This window comes from Gobius niger (assembly GCF_951799975.1).
Source record: "Gobius niger genome assembly, chromosome: 1".
In the NCBI taxonomy this organism is placed as follows: Eukaryota; Metazoa; Chordata; class Actinopteri; order Gobiiformes; family Gobiidae; genus Gobius; species Gobius niger.
The window spans coordinates 52,264,894-52,281,413 of NC_136852.1; the positions used below are offsets into that span (position 1 = coordinate 52,264,894).

Below are 16,520 nucleotides of genomic sequence, written 5' to 3' on the forward strand. Positions count from 1 at the left end.
AGCAGCCATTGTAAACTAATGGAGATTTTAAAAGTTAAAATACTGGAGTTATTGTTCACATTAAAACACTTGGAGACCACAGTGTGTTAGATGTATTTACCAGCAGTATCTCAGCAGCTAACGGAGTCGTTCCACTGTTTTTTTCTCCACTTTTTATACTGTTTTTAGCTAATGTTAATCTATGGAAATGTATGCTAACAGCTGCAAAGATGGCGGATCTCCATGGTAACTGTGGACATTCCCGAACTCTATACCAAAGAACTTAAATTTGACAATTTTGCTTGAAGGCTGAATTTGAACATTCCGAATATACATTAGGGAATATTGATAAAGTTTTTTAGAACATTTACTTTCTGTCTTTAATGTGTAAGGCCTATGCGGTACAAAGTTCTCCATCAAAGACTCACAAACATTCATGGCTTCAGTCCTGTCTGTGTAAGTTGTATATTCTAAGGACTCTCAATTAAATGGTTTCCTGGCAACCGCAGCCTCTTCTCGGCAGCTCTCTTGGCAACTCAACACGTGTCAAAGAAGAAACTATGGCTGATTTATTTTAAAGCCAAGGTTGATCAATGAGAAACACACATGATAACAAAGAACACACATTTTTTTTGTATTATGTTAATTTGTAGCAACAGAATGATTGACTTCAATTTGTTCAAGCTATTTTTTTTAATTTATTCATATGAGCGACAGTAGCCTAATACAGGTCCCCTGGAATTTTGCCCAAGATAAAAGCTATTCATTTAACAACATTGGCATTCAGGTCCTGCCACGAACAACTGTTTGAATTTCACAAGTAGGGCTTACAAGCGTATGATAATAGTGCAGCCTCAAATATAGACTATTTGTTTACCAAAATAGCAAAACATTGTTTCCAAACTCTTTTGTGAAAATAGTTGTCTCCTTTACTGGCACATCCCAGATTTTGTACAGGAATACAGAAGACTGTCGATGACAAATTATTAATGTTGTTGTCCTACTTTTTGCAGGTGGTTTTGGACCCACAGCTGAGCTTCGGAGCAGTGTTTGTTGTCCTCCAGACCTGGCTTTGGCTTTGACTCCTGAAGGTGGGCCCATGTCAGTTTTGTCTCAGTGTGAAAAGAACCATTGACTGAATGTTATATAGGTTTTGTTGTCTCATTCATAATGTTCCATCCAGTAGGACTCTCCTAACATTTTTTGTGCCGGTCAGTGTATTCAAAGAACCGTTTTTTTTTTTTTTAGTATGTAAGTAGGTAAATTGCTTTTAACTTTCTAAGATAGGATATAATACTCATTCAGTGCTAGGTGGGATCTAAACTCACTCCACACTTTCCTAACTTGTATGTAATGTCTCAATTATAGGGGAAAGTTTTAAACATGGACTGTATGTCAGTGGAATTATTATAGCCTCCTTCTTCCAGAAACCCTAAGGAAGCATGGACAGGTTTAGAAGGTTTCTTGCTCTAATGGTCTCATCCTGTCACGTGTTTGCCTTAATAATTGCTAAATATTGGAGCTGGCTCCAAAAACAAAGCCAAACTGCTTGCATGAACGAGCTTCACTTAGCCCGCACTGAAGGCAATGGGGGAAGCCACGCACCCTCAGTCCTTTTGATATACAGTGTTTCAAAGCACTTTCAAGGAGAAATACTGCCATGTGATCAACAAAGCCTGCCGGTTCACCATCGATGAAAAGGCTTTACATTTACAGTTTTTCTGTCAGTTTTTTTATCAATCTCATTTTCTTCTCTAACTGGTTGCAAACTTGAACCGCAGTATGAGCAACATTGGTCTTCGCTTTTCAAAAGGGCTATAACTCAATCTCCTCTGTAGTTTTCTTTAGCTGCAAGCTTATGCTGATTCATTCATTTGAAAGTCCTGTGAAAACCACACACATCCATAGTGTCTTCCTTTTGTAAGTAACAGCTTTATTGGCCCAAAGTTTCGTTTTCAATTTAAGACTGGCTGTAAAGCTACACCGGTGGGCAATGAAGGAGATGAAAAGCTGACTGTTCGCTGTGTTTTCTAAATTTGACTTGAAAAATATAAAGTAAGCAACACTCTGGCACTTTAAAGCACTCACTGACCATATTTCATTGGATGCGTGGGCGAACGACTAAGTGGGCGATGACTAAAAGAACATTAAAGCTTTTTCTTTAAGACCACGGTAAATACAGTTTTTAGGCAGTTTTTGTTTCTATAAGTACAGTTGACGCAGACAAACTAGAGACATATTACACACGAACTGAAACATGAACATTTGTAAAGTATCAACTGGCTTTGTGATTTAGTACAGACCGTTTTTTTCTATTTAAACTTATACATAACAATGAATTCTTTGCATACATTCAGTCCAACACAAACTAACACAAAAGGTCACACACTCCTCCTTATACTGTATTTGGTCGAACAACTTCAGTCTGCACACCTTATTTGTATGAATAAACTGCAATGTCACAGCACTTAGTATTTCCATTCAGTTCTGCATTAAATTTTCACCTTTATTTTGTATTGATGATGGACCACTGTGCGAAACCTTCTCCTGTAGTGGCCAATCCATGTATGAAAATCACGTCTCATGCTCCTGATAAATCCTGACATTGTCATTTTGGAATATGCTCATATATCGGGGAAGACAAAATTACAGTGATGGATAAACCTGGCCATATCTTCAGATGACCTCATTCATAATGTTGGTCAGTATCCGGTTGGACTCTCCTAACATTTTTTGTGCCGGTCAGTGTATTCAAAGACCCTTTAATAACAAACAACATCGACCAAAGCAAATGAGGATCAAACACTTGCCAAATCTACACACGAAAGAGACATTTATCACGCAGCAACAGGAGCTGACAATTAAAGTTTAGAATGGATTTTATTCAAAATACTTTTGCTTAAATCCATATGCAAAAATCACTGGAGCCTATAGTCCGCTGTTTCCCGACCTTTCCCTTGAAGCCGGCAGTGCCCAGAAATATATTAAACATAAAGATATCAGACACATATAAAATGATATGTTTTCTGTACCTTTGCTCCTTTTCAAATCACCCGTGGGACTCAGAACAACATGCTTGATGGAAAGATGTAAAGTAAAGATTTGAAATTTAACACCATAATAAGTAAAGTTGCATTCACTTCCTTACAGCAAGCCATTATGGGCTACGTTTATCACTGTATTGCAGGAATCCTCTTAATAAACCTGTTTTCATTATAGCTGTTTAGACAACATACATGGCTAAATAAGGAACCGATAGAAGTGACATTTAGCCTATACCTAAACTAAAGCTGCTTACTCCTCTAAAAATAGAGGTCAAAACAATGCAAGGTAAGACCAGTGGGTGCTTATTTGTGCAGATTTATACCCGTCCATGGGTCCCATGTGAGGTCAAAAACGTGAAACCTTTAAATCTATAATTCAAATTAGTTGCGCCATTGAGTTTTTCCACTTGGCTTGATATCACCGTGTCCAGCAGATGGCAGTGTTGAACCACCCGCTGGTGCGCAGTAGACTTTGAAGAAGAGGGACATGAGACGGACGAACAAATTGCATGCCCCTGCCTTTTTAGAAGTCTGATGTCCCTCCTTTTCTTTGCGAGGGGGCTCTGCGCGAGAGAGAGTCGTGCTGCATGACACCTGCCGTCGCTGATATTTCGAAGCCTCTTAAATAAATTGACAGTAAATTCCTGTGTCAATGTCTGAGTCATCGCGAGCTCACGGCACCAACTGTATGTCTGCGGAGTTTGATATGCGTCGGGAAAAGGCTGGCAAATAGATGAGAAAAGAAAAATCGACAAAACTTGGGCGTCATGTGCGGTGTGGTCGCACCCAGGAGCTGCCAGCTGATCAGGGAATCTGTCTTTTATCATGGGCTAAAAATGAGCTGTTGAGGCAAGACACTGCGGGTGAATAGATGGATGAATTGAAACAGGTGAAAACATTAATATGAGGCTAAAAAGGCATTGCAAGTTTTCTTTCATTTTCATTTGGAAATAAGATATTTTATGCGCAATGGCCAAAATCGCCCACATAGTTTGTCGTGATATTAGATGGAAAGATTTTTTTCAGAAGAGATGTTTGGTATTTGATTGTCTTTGAATAAAGTACTGCAAAATATGTGTGACAAAAGAACAAAAATTCCCCCAAATCAAACTTTTTACAAAGTTTCTTCACTAATATTTTAAAACTATTTAACTCTTTAGGGCACTCATTGAAATACTTTGAAATAAACTATTTCAAGAGTGTTATTGGGATACATAACACAGGTTTAATTCTGTTTTAACATTTTCAAATTGGTTCAATATCATGCAGAAAATCAATGTGAGCGAAGTTACCATATTTAGTTAATTGCCGCTTAAATGGTAAAAACTTATGTCATTTGACTGTGCTTACGTGCATTAGGAGGAGTCACATCATCTCTAATATTGCTTGCCGAATTCTTTACTAAAAATAACCATTGGCAACATAAAACATAGTCCTAGGGCAAAGGTCACAATCCTTTTCAGCCGAGGGCTACTTCAAGAGCATTAAGTTGTTTGAGAGCTACCAGTTGGTAGCTCTCAAACAAGCGCTTAAAAAACAAATCCTAAAGAATTAAATGTACACTTTACTTATAGGATATTGACCCCATGTTATATCAAAAGAGCTTTAAGATAAAGGACTAACTTATCTTATCTTTATTTTAAGATAAGGCGGGCACCAAAGAGAAAACAGGTATTGGGGAGCGTGACAGGTCTCTGCTGATTGGTCAAATGCCACAGTTGTGGGACTTTACCTTAATGCAGCAGGGAGGCCATATCCAAAATGTGCGGAAATTACCAAAAATAGTCACTTGCCCTATAAAGGGTTAAGATACATAAAGCGTTTGCATCTAATTTTATTTCTTTGTTTCCAAGTGACAGGTTCAATATGACGGACGCTCAGAAAGACATATAAATAAAAGAGTTCTGCCTGCTGTGCGTGATGTGCCCTTAAGGCTTTGTCGTCTTCACAATACAAATGAGCAGCTTTACACAATGATTTGGCCTCCACAACTCTTAAGTGGATATGTTCTTTCCATCTATAGTGAAAGCATTTTTATCCATTCACTCAGGACGCAGTGTTTGGATAAATCCCACTATTTCAACTGATTTGAAATTCAAAGGGTGTCCGCTCTTTAATGTAGTATTCACTCACTCTTTTCACGCGATGAACGGAAACAGCACCATAAAATAAATGAGCCATGAAGTAATTTCTCTGGGATTTCTACGCTTTTGCACCATTCACTAAAAAAGTTTCTTTCAGCATAATTACATTATAGAGCCTCTCAAGGAAACGTTTGAGATTGGAATACAGTAATTCATCAATAGATAAATATCATGGGCATAAATAATATAATGAAGAAGTCCAATGAGCTGAAATGGCTGGTTCTTTTGGGCTCAAATAACAGGATATTGACATCTAATGCTATATACCTGGATGTTTGCTGAGTTTTGGCTTAAACAATATAACTTTTTCTTTGGATGTGTTTTGAGAAATGCAATTAATGTTTACAACATTACCTCTCATCTGCAAAAGGTCTCTCAGCAAAGTTTAACCCAAGCCTCAAAATAAATGTATTGTTCCATACACAAAGTCACTGTCTGGAAAATGGCCAGTAGCTTTTGTGCCGTGCAAACAAATACTGTGCTTTGTCAGAGTTGGAGACCGAAAAAAAAAAAAAAAAGAAGCTCATTCATGCCTTGATATTTTGTATAAAGGCATGGCGCTTTCACAGCCACGAAGTGCTTCTTAAGGGAGCATTTTTCATTCCTGCGCCACCACTCTCTCACTCACCATATTCACACAAAGGCATTGTGGGTCCAGGGGGCAGTGTCTTGCCCAACAACACAAGGGGTGTTGGTCAAAGCTAAATTTGGACCACTTTGGATCCGTAGATAGATGCAAACTGCTTTGGCAAAGAACAAGTTGCCTTTATAAAGTTGAATTTAAAGTTTCATTTGTTGAATTTACTTGTGTTTACTCCTCTCATGAATTACAGGAGGAGATGGTCTTCTTCAGCAGGATACATCTTTTATATTGGTCACTTTATTGCAGGGAAGACACTCTCACAACACTTAAGGCGATTTGAACTCACCAATTACAAGTGTAAGCAACTGGAGAGAAACTCCCGCTCTAACCACTTTGCCACTGTACACATTCACAAAAGTATTTACTCAGGGTCTCAGGCTAGTATACTGCTTCTGTTGGTCCCAAGCCCACATGGGAATCGCTTAAGTCAATCATAGAACGAGTGAAGTGTGGGCTACGAAAGATAGTTATTTTGTGACTGCTCCAAACGCCAAATGATTTTTCCTGAAGTAAAAATCCCATTCAAAATTTTCTTAGACTTTACATTTCAGCGTCGTGCAGTGTTAAACTATTCTTTCATTGTTCCCATAGAAGAACCTCTGTGGCCTATGCTCTTCTAAGGATGGGTTCTCTCCTGATCGTTTTCTCCGAATGTCCAAAGAGATTAGAGGCCTTCCTCACCAGTGTTGCCACAGATTTGGATTATTACTTTGAAAAGTAACTTTATTACTTTATTTTAAACAGAACTAAGTTACTTTATTGGTTACATTATCAGCAACTGACATCACCGCCCCTCCTCAAATTGCCAACACTTGTGCATTTTAACATCAACAAAGCTGCCACAGTTTCAAAACAGTGACGTTTTTCCGTCTCTCTCCTCCTCTACTGTTGTTATCTACCTTTATGTCGTGAGTTGTCTTCATGTTGAAAATGTGACTTGTCGCATATGTATTGCATCACTACACGCGACGCAAAAAGTCTATTTCTCCTCAGGAAAATGTAACCGGGCTAACGCCAGACTGCTGTGTGCGCTCGAATCATTTCGAACTGCACAGCAGCCTGGGGACCATGGCCGAAATTTTCGCATGGATTTGGGAACCAATCACAGAACGAGGAGCGACGGCAAGACGATGACGAGCTATTCGATGTACGGAAGCTTGTAGTTTATTTACGGATTAAAAAAAATTACAGATCCAACATGAGAGCAGAAGACGCAATGGTATATTTCGATCAAGCTTTAGGCCGTGTTCTAAATAGTTGAGCTCAAAAGTTTACAGCGGGCACGACATACGTCATCGGATACGATGATACGATTGGCTGTGGCTACGTGCAGACGCATGATAGACATTCGTAGCGCCCAATAAACGACTATGGACGATCGTAAACCACACCTCTCCTGCGAGAAAATAAATTGATGGTCTCCAGACTAAATATCACTTGTGATTTTAGTCTGGTGTTAGCCAGGCTAAGGAAAATGACAAAATACTAACTCACAGTGACTTGGAAAAGTGTAACTTTAATCTGATTACTGGTCTGGAAAATGCATTAGATTACATGTAGATTACATTTCATTACTGAAAATAGTAGTCAGGTTAGATTAATTTGTTGCAAAGTAACTTGTTCCTGGCATCACTGTTCCTCACTCCCCCATAGTGATGACGTGTGATTAAGTTATTCAACAATTGACTCAATTGCTGGATACCAGTAACTCCCTGTTACAATTGACTCTGTGCGTAACAACGGTGCCCAAGAGGCGACTTCCGGTTTCGATCCAGCACGCCAAAATAAAAGCCCACAGCCTGTCTCATTGATTAGTTCAGCAGGTACTTGCAACATCACACAAATACAATTAATACACACATTTTAAGTGTTTTGTCTGTTAAAAGTTAGACAGAGAGAAAGTTGAACTAATGAACTGCTGAACTAGTGGATAAGATGGTGCTTTTATTTTGGTGTGCTGGATCAAAATAGGAAGTCACTTCTTGGGCGGCGTTGTTATGATTTGAACTTACGCACAGAGTCAATTGTTACAGGGAGTTACTGGTATCCAGCAAACAGACTGTGCTCATGGAAAGAGACATGAGTATAAGCATAATAATATAAGGTCCAGGCACTCATTGTTTGCATAAATAGAAAAAGAGTTTGGCCATTTGCTGTCAGAGTTTGTAAGGCCATATGATTTACCTGGCGCTGTTAGCTTGTATGAATGAATGAACAAGTGTGTTTGGAAATGTGGTGTGCTAAAATGTGTGTTCAGTAACATGCAACATCTCATTTAATTAGACTGCATAATTTCTATGTTTTTGCTTGTGAGGCTTAGGATATAGGCTGTAGACAAATTAACACCTCCATTTACTGTAGTTTAGTCCATTGAAGAATAGCACCTCTTTTCATTATCAAGCCATAGCGGTGCCAAGGCAACTGCTCAACTGTAAAACCCTGGGAAGCTGTAGAGATGCCAATGTTGTTACATCTCTATTCTGCCCTGGCTCTGGGCCATCACTTAGACGCCACCACAGCAAAATATTATCTCACTCGCTCAACCCTGTTTATCATAACTTTGGCATTCCCGTTTGTGCTCTTTGCCAGAAGATAACAACCCTCACACTGAACCTGCAGCACTGCCTGCACTCCACCTCCACTCCACCTGCACGACAGCGTCAACCTCAATTTAGCCAGAGATGCTAAAGAAAGTCGGTGAGCCGCTGTGCCCCGAGACAATGTAGAGCTGCCTTCAGACATGGCCTTGTTAATTAACATAGTGAACCTCTCCAGTTTGAAAAAGTCGCTTTGTCTACCCTTCCCAACTTCAAGGATTTCACATATTCATGCACCGCCGTCTTCTTATTCTTTAGTTTCAGGCGAGATATATATATATATATAGGCTTTATATATTTAGAGATATCACATCGAAACCTTGCTGTACATTACTGACATAAATATATTTTATATGGAAAGCCTATACATGGTGATCTAAACGATAGATAGAGGCAGGTTTTGTTGATTATCTCATAATGTCTTTGAATAAACCACTTCTAGAGAGACAAAATCTGAATAAATATTTCAATTTCAGCTCTGTTTTCTTGGGTTAAAATATCAGGAAATTAGACACTCATTCTTCAAGGAACATATTTCAATTAAGTACAACACTGGAAAGTTTTGGTGTTATTTAGTGCTACTAACATGAAGAAACGTTGAATCTGTGCCTTATTTAGATGGTTTATAGTGAATATATTTATTATGTATTTGTTTAGGTCAAAGTCTCCTGGAAATTGGAAAGAGAAAAACAAGTTTAGTTCAAAGTAAAATTGCAATAAAGTCAATTATCATTATTGAAAAGTATTCACACTCAAAACATGCATAATAGGCTAATCCTCCTGCTCTGTATTACACACACAACTGTTTAAGATTTGGACATGGGTCCCCGGACACTGTAACCGCCGTTAAAATCAGACTGCCCAATGGTCCTGACAGGCTGCCCCAGCGGCACTGAAGGACAGGTCAAACGTGGATGACAAATTTCCCCATTGGGACATCAAAGAGAACTTTAGCTTGATCGTTGTGACTGACAGAGCGTTACTAAAACGATGATCGTGAGACTTTTACATTCTGTCTACATAAATATTTTTATAAAATGTCTCTTTCCCAGATCCATAAAGAACAAAAAACTACTTTTAAAGAAGGGAATCTAATTTGTTAAATGCCTTTCACAGAGGCACCAAAGTGCTATACTATAAGTGCTAACCGCTATTTTAAACATTTAGGCTGATGATATCAAGAGCTTTACATCATGATGTGAAGTGTGAGAACACTGACTACTCTGCAATTATAAATAACTAGATTAGTCTAAATGTCTCACTTTGAGCATAATATTTGATAATTTAGGTAGGGTGTCTTAGGCATTTTTACTATATTATTTCACTTGTTATGGGATGTTGGACTTGTTTCAATATTTTGTCTTACTTGAGATTCATCTCTTCCTTAGGGGTAAGAAAATGCTCTTGTCCCATTGCAGGCATTCTTACTTTCTTATTTCAAGCAAAATTACCTGAGGACCAATCTGAAATGTCATCAAACGAACAAGTAATCTTGGTCCGATCGGGAAAAACGTTTAAATGAGCGAAAACCTTTCAAAACCAGATAAATATTCTCAAGTTATGTAATTTAAACCCATGCTTGAGACTTTAGTGTTTCCTTTGATGACACTGGGAAGAGGAAGCTGACCACTATTAGAACAATGTTTTGAAGAAGGGAAGACTAATCTAATAGCACTATTCAACATGGATGCCCAAAGTGCGGTCCAGGGGCCTAATGCGGCCCTCAGACCAGTTTTTAGTGACAGAGATAGTACTTTTTACTGCAAGTTTCATAAATCCACACAAATGAAGCTTATGAGCAAATTCAACCTGGAAGACCTACCAGCTGCATTCATTCATCACCTCATCACTGGCAGCGCACTCCAGTCATCCAATCACGGACCCCGCTCAAGCCGCACTTTCACAACAGCCAATCACCGCAGCTGCTCATCCCCTCACCAGCCACTCATCACTCAAGATCCCCTTTTTGAGCTCCCTGGTCAATCATTCAGCCGTTTGCCAGCCGTGCTGCGACCCTCCTCCACCCCTTTCTCCGCCTGGCTCCTCCTCGGCTCCGCTCATCGTCAAGTGGCCAACCCAGGTCTCTTCCACCACCACCAGGGGCCAGGCTCCGGGGAAGATCATGGCTATCATTCATCAAAGCCATGGATTCCATATCGTTCGTTCAGTCTTCCGCTGGGGTCTGAGCCCCAATAATGATTCATGTTCGGTAATAGAACACTCATACTGTCATTCTGTTTCTGTGAGTCTTTTCAGGTTGAATTAAAACCTCAAAAACTAAACTTTTATTGCATTAAGGTCCCAAGACTCAAAAAAGGTGTGGGCACGGTTTAAAACTCTCTTAAATACTCCTGGGTGAATGTTGTGGACACATATTTCTTTTTGTATCTTGAAAATGCTATAATAAAAATACTATTAAACTATAAGTGCTCTATAATTATTATAAGTAATCTATAACTCTGTGCTCTATAAGCTGGCTGTTCCGTCAAACTTGTAGACTCTCCTGTGACTGTCATCGCTCGAACTACTTTGCTTCCAATAGCATTTTAGTTAGTAGAAACGTTATCCCTGCACACGGCACATGTTTGAATTGAACACACAACATTGTCTCAGAATTTGGGAGTCATTTTGACCCCTTTCTGAATAATCTGCAACACCCTTACGTACACGGTGTACCTCCGTAGGGCTCATGGAGTCTGCAAGACAAAAAAAAAAGGTTGGGAACCACTGTGCTCGAGGGCCGTCTTTGGCACCATGTTGCCGACACCTGCCTCATATCATCAGCAGGCGGGGGCACACATTTTGAGGTCTTGAGAAAAGAGACTCACGGAATTTTCCGGATTATGCACACACTGCATGGACTGAAGGGACAAACACACATTTGAAATACAGCAACAGGGAAACAAACAGAGCCACAACTTAATAAAACAACAATTTACTGCCAGTGATGCACGCCAGAATTCAACTGTATTATTTATGGTTATTAAGTACATTGCGGTAGAGAATATATTCCAGCCCAAACTTCCACAATAAATTACCGGCAGCCACATTCTCCGTGTGTGTGATATACAGCCTCTGTGAGCTCTTGATCTTGATAATCTCAGAGCAGGGTGATTGTATTTCTCCGTGACTCTCCGAAGATTACTGCAGATAAACAGATTGTTGTTTGTTGTATGAAAGATGCGAGACCTTTATGTACTCTGACCCTCTCTGTCTCCCGCTGCTTACTCCGTGTCTCTAAATAGATTACGGTGTCAGTTGGACAGCCCATCTGAGGTTTTTAATATCCAGCCCGGGGTGTATCAAGGAACTGTCTGCCAATTGCTATCACAGGGATTTACTTTGGTTTTTATTGCAACTTGCTCTCTTCTAGATATGGCTGTGCCCTCGGTGATACCTGGAGGCTCGTTTGCTCGTATCACGGCTAATACAGATAAATCCATACAACCCACATGTGACTGTGATTAATAAAGCTTGTGTTAGCAAAGCAAGTAACACAGTACAGTAATTTATTATTTAGCTTTATATCTCAAAGGATTAGAGTGAGGTAATATAATTTTAACAATGGGAAGCTCCGCAGTTGTAATACCTTTATTAGCTCAGGATGTAAAAAGGGTATTTCTGAGCATAAAGCAGCTTTCTCTACTTTCTCTGCTTGTCAGATATATAAGACAAACAGGTAGTAGTTCTCAACCTTGAATTTTTGTCATTTATTTATATTCCGAGTACCCCCTATCTTGAGGGTCCTGCAACATGTTATCAAAGTGATCAACTAAACTCTGATCATTCAGTATTTGGTAGACGAAATAAAGAGGCCCATCCACAACTACCACAAAAGAATCCAAGCTGTCATTGGTGTTAAAGGGAGAAACACACAAGAACAGGGGTATGTAAACTTTGGATCAGGGTCATTTTGGTTCTTTCTTTTTTCAGTATGATTTAAAAAGAGCAAACTCAGTTGTTTCACAAAATGGCTTCACACGACCATGAACTATGAGTGAAAGAAAACCTTTTTGTGTTATATTTCACACTTTCTGAGAAATTGTAAAAAAAAATAATAATAATTCTGCCAGATAATGTAAGCTTTTGAGCACAACTGCATCCTCTGGCCATTGAGAGGCTATTGAGAAGTACTCTACAGAGATTAAATACCTGTGTTTTCATGATTTAGCACCAAAGTACATCTCTGACATGTTAGCATATGAACCATCTCGGGCCCTGAGGACTTCAGGGAGGGGTCTCCTGGTGGTTCCCAGAGTCAAGTCAAACACGGTGAGGCTGCGTTTCAGTTTCACACTGCTAAAATCTAAAACATTTGAATCCAGGTGACAAATTGAAGACGGTGGCACAGTGGGTATAGAGCGGGTCGTCTCGTGATCGGAAGGCTGGGGGTTCGAATCCCAGATCCAGCACATCTACACTGTCGTTCTGTCCTTGGGCAAGACACTTCACCCTACTTGCCTCCAGTGTCTGCGTACGCTGGTGTATGAATGTAGGTGAGAGTGAATGGGTGACTGGCTCCTTGCTGAAAGCGCTTTGGGCCTGATAAAGGTGCTGTATAAGTTGAGTCCATTTACCATTTTCTATTAATCTGCACTCTTGCTTTTTACTGCAATTAATAATTCTGCTTCCCCCCATCCCCATCCCCCCATTTTCGATCAATCAAACTTGTTTAGCCCTGGTGTAGGACGGACTCTACCTCAGATTCAGTAATATTGTAGGTTTTGTTTTCTAATGTGTAAAACAACATTTTAAATCCAACATCTAGGCTTTGAATTACTCTGCAATACATTAAAAAACAGCCCTCCATTCACTTAGGCATTGGCAGGATCTGTCAACACTTGTAGCTAATGTGACCAAATGCTTTGTCAGTAATTCAGAAAGTCAAGCCTTTAGATTATGCAAAAGATATGATTGCGTTATACATTTTAAAGCTACTTCTATGCCGTCAAATTATACCTACGCCGTCATTTATTGAGGAAGAATGTGTCAAATCCTTTCCTGTGTCGCTTTAGTAAAGACCAGATGAACTGAAAAAGTGCTCTGGTGGATTTAATGGATTTTGGGGGAAGAGACAGAAAAGTTAGCCGAAGCTTAGTGACCTTAACAGAGGAGACACTCAACTCACTGGACCATAAGAGACACCCCTCTCACTACTGTCTATGTATGCAATAACTGCCCATTTTCAGCTTTTTTTGTGTGTGCAGAGCTACAGCCTCCCCGGATGGACCTTGAGATGTTGCCCTCTGTCCATGGTGCTGAAAGACAGTCACTGGTATCTTGAGCTGCCTCTTTGTCAGAGACAGTATCTACAGTTAAGTGCCTCATTAATACATACATTACAGTAACTATGGGCTGTCGGAGCTCGGACAAGACTTGCATTATGATTATAATGTCATTCTTAAACAGAGGGAGCCACTCAAGCTCATTTGTGGCCAAATCTTCTCCTTAAAGGTGCATTATGCAACTTTTTATGTGAATTATTTTTTGGATAATTACTCACACCCAGCGGCTGTATGTGTGGTCAGCATGACGCCTTTACTTTCGACCACGGTGGTTTCTAGGACGCTCAGGGGCCAATTGTTTGTGAGGTTTTCACAAACAATTGGTTCTCACCAGAAAACCTAAAAAACAATTGATCCTGAAGCATTGTAGAGGCCACCGTGATTGAAAGTAAAGGCACAATGCTGACCACTCATACAGCTGGCTGCTGGGTCACTACAAGGTCAAATACGTACTTATATCAACTTTTTCAGTCAACAACAACTAGCCTGCTCAAAGCGTATGTACATGTGCTATGTTTTTAGTTTTCCCCACAAATCTCTTCAAACACATTATCGAAGGGACCTTAAATGGTTTTAATCAGGAAGGCGCCCCACAAATGGCCTGTTTAGTGCTTAAGATCATATTAAAAAGTTGGACTGGAGAGTTTAAAAAATGGTAAATATCAGGCACCTCTGTACAACTTTATGCGGGGCATTCCTTGGAAAGTGATCAGTCTAGTCGCCTTCACTTCCTCTATGGGCACTTTAGATTCACCGTGCATGACCCTCCTCGCCACTCGATACTGAATATGCAATTGGTATCTATTTTTGCAGAAATATGAAACCTCTCCAAGACGGACCTTGAGCTGCTCCCTTCACTGCCTCTGTCCGTGGTGCTGAAAGCCACAAACAGCATCAAGTCAGTGACAGGGCATCGCGAGCTGTCTCCTCGTCAGGTATCCGCCGAGAGGGACTTGTCAGTTGTTTTTTGTGTGCTCGCGGATATCCTTCGCAGCCGTGGAGTGTTTGCTTCTGCTGAGCCTGTTTATTTGGGCTTGTTTGTGCGCCTCCTTTGTGTGGGAGTATGTATGCATGTATGCCAGTGGGTGTTTTCCAGGCACAGTATTCTGCAACTGTTGCCATTCTGTTTGCGACTGAGACATCACAGGAAAAGGACTAAGGGGCAATTTGGGGACAAAAAGCTCTCATTTCTGTGGCCCGGATGAACCGGAGACCATTAAGTTACCAGAAATGTGTTTTGGAGGAGATCTGCGCAAAGGGACAATTCGATTCGCAATTTTTCTAAAACCCGGACTCTTCTGCAGTTATTTACCATTACCTTTTCACAGAACAACAACATCTCTACGGGAAATTCTTTGTCTGAACCACTCACTAAAGGAGTAGCCCCAGATCTGCGTTTTCATGCTTTTAAAATGTCAAAGCCTCACTTCGGCGATCACGTTAATGTATTCTGACAATACTTGTTGAGATCTGCAATTAAATGATTTGTTCTGTTACCGTTTTGGTTGTTTTTTTCACGTTTTTTTTTTTTTTTTACAAACATATGGACATATTTGGCCCATATTTTTGCACGTTTTTTGTTATCACACAATGCCAAACTGTATGCATGTGAGAACGTATCCTATGATCTATCTTAAATTCCAGTGTTAGTGACACAAAGAACATAAGAACAGTTATGAAAAGGCAGTTTATTCTTCCTGACAAACTCACTGACATGAGGATATGGAGAACGGGAGCGCTTGTTTTAATAGTAATGGCTGAGAGCTGTATCGTGCTTTACAAGCCTGTGTTACCATGTCTTTCACAGCCGCCCTGGGGATGGACTGACAAAAGAGAGGCTGCAAATCTGTGTCATCGGCCCCTCTGACCACCACCAACCACACACACAGGAAAACACACTCTCAGTCATTCTGGCTGATTGTACATGTTTTTGGTGGTGTAGGGAAACCGGAGAAACAAGGGGGGGGTTAATGTAATTAAAAGAACGATCTGCTGCTTCACTTCCATGCCGACTGGCGGACATTTTCCATCTGCTACTGAACTACTGATTCAATCAACAATGAAACGGGGTTTCATTGTTGATTGAATCAGTAGTTCTGTTGCAGTTTTGTTTGTGTCTTTAATATTTTTTAACAGACGTCGACTGATATGGGGTTTTCTAAGGCTGATTTGCTCGGCCGATATTTTTCACCAATATTTTTGGCCATTTTTTCCAGAGGTTCGGTGTATAACCCAGTAAAAACATAAATTCTTGCCCACTTCAGCAGTGGCCAATTTTATTTTATTAGTTTGGTTGATTCAATAGTTTCTTTCCCAGCTTTGATTAGTTACCGTTAGCATAAACATACTGTCGCTAGCTGCGGCATTTTGCGCGGCGATAAAAATTACAATTGCGGGGGTAAAAACTAACCCAGTGATTGAATTCTCCAGGTTCTGAGCTTCAAAATGACATGCAGCATATCCATATTGATGGAGGTTTAGTGAAACTAGTATTTAACAGACTTGTAGCTAACTTTTCATCGTATTTCATTGCAACGTTTCTCTTTTCCCCTGAGGCCTAGGGAGTTGTTTCCTTCGCTCTAGTCTAGCGCTTTCGGTCCCGAAGATATCGGCTTTTATCAACACTAGACTGGCCGATAGCTGATTTTGTAAAAAAAAAAAAAACTTTTTACCAGCATATGTGGCTCATATTTTTGCACAATTTTTCGATCTATCTTCATGTCCAGTGTCTGCCAACCAGTGTTAGAGAGGCACTTGAACACACTTTGTCTAATATATTGAACACTGCACTGAAAAGGCACTTTATTCTTTGTGACAAACTTATAAAC

General features: G+C 40.0%; 1 long non-coding RNA gene across 1 annotated transcript; it reads left to right on the forward strand.

Moving 5' to 3' along the window:
- The first annotated feature begins 3,604 nt into the window (after nucleotides 1-3,604).
- On the forward strand, nucleotides 3,605-15,140 carry LOC306967432. The gene is made up of 3 exons (XR_013793189.1): nucleotides 3,605-3,744; nucleotides 13,615-13,721; nucleotides 14,506-15,140. It is a non-coding gene; the product is annotated as an uncharacterized lncRNA (long non-coding RNA).
- The last annotated feature ends 1,380 nt before the right edge of the window (nucleotides 15,141-16,520 follow it).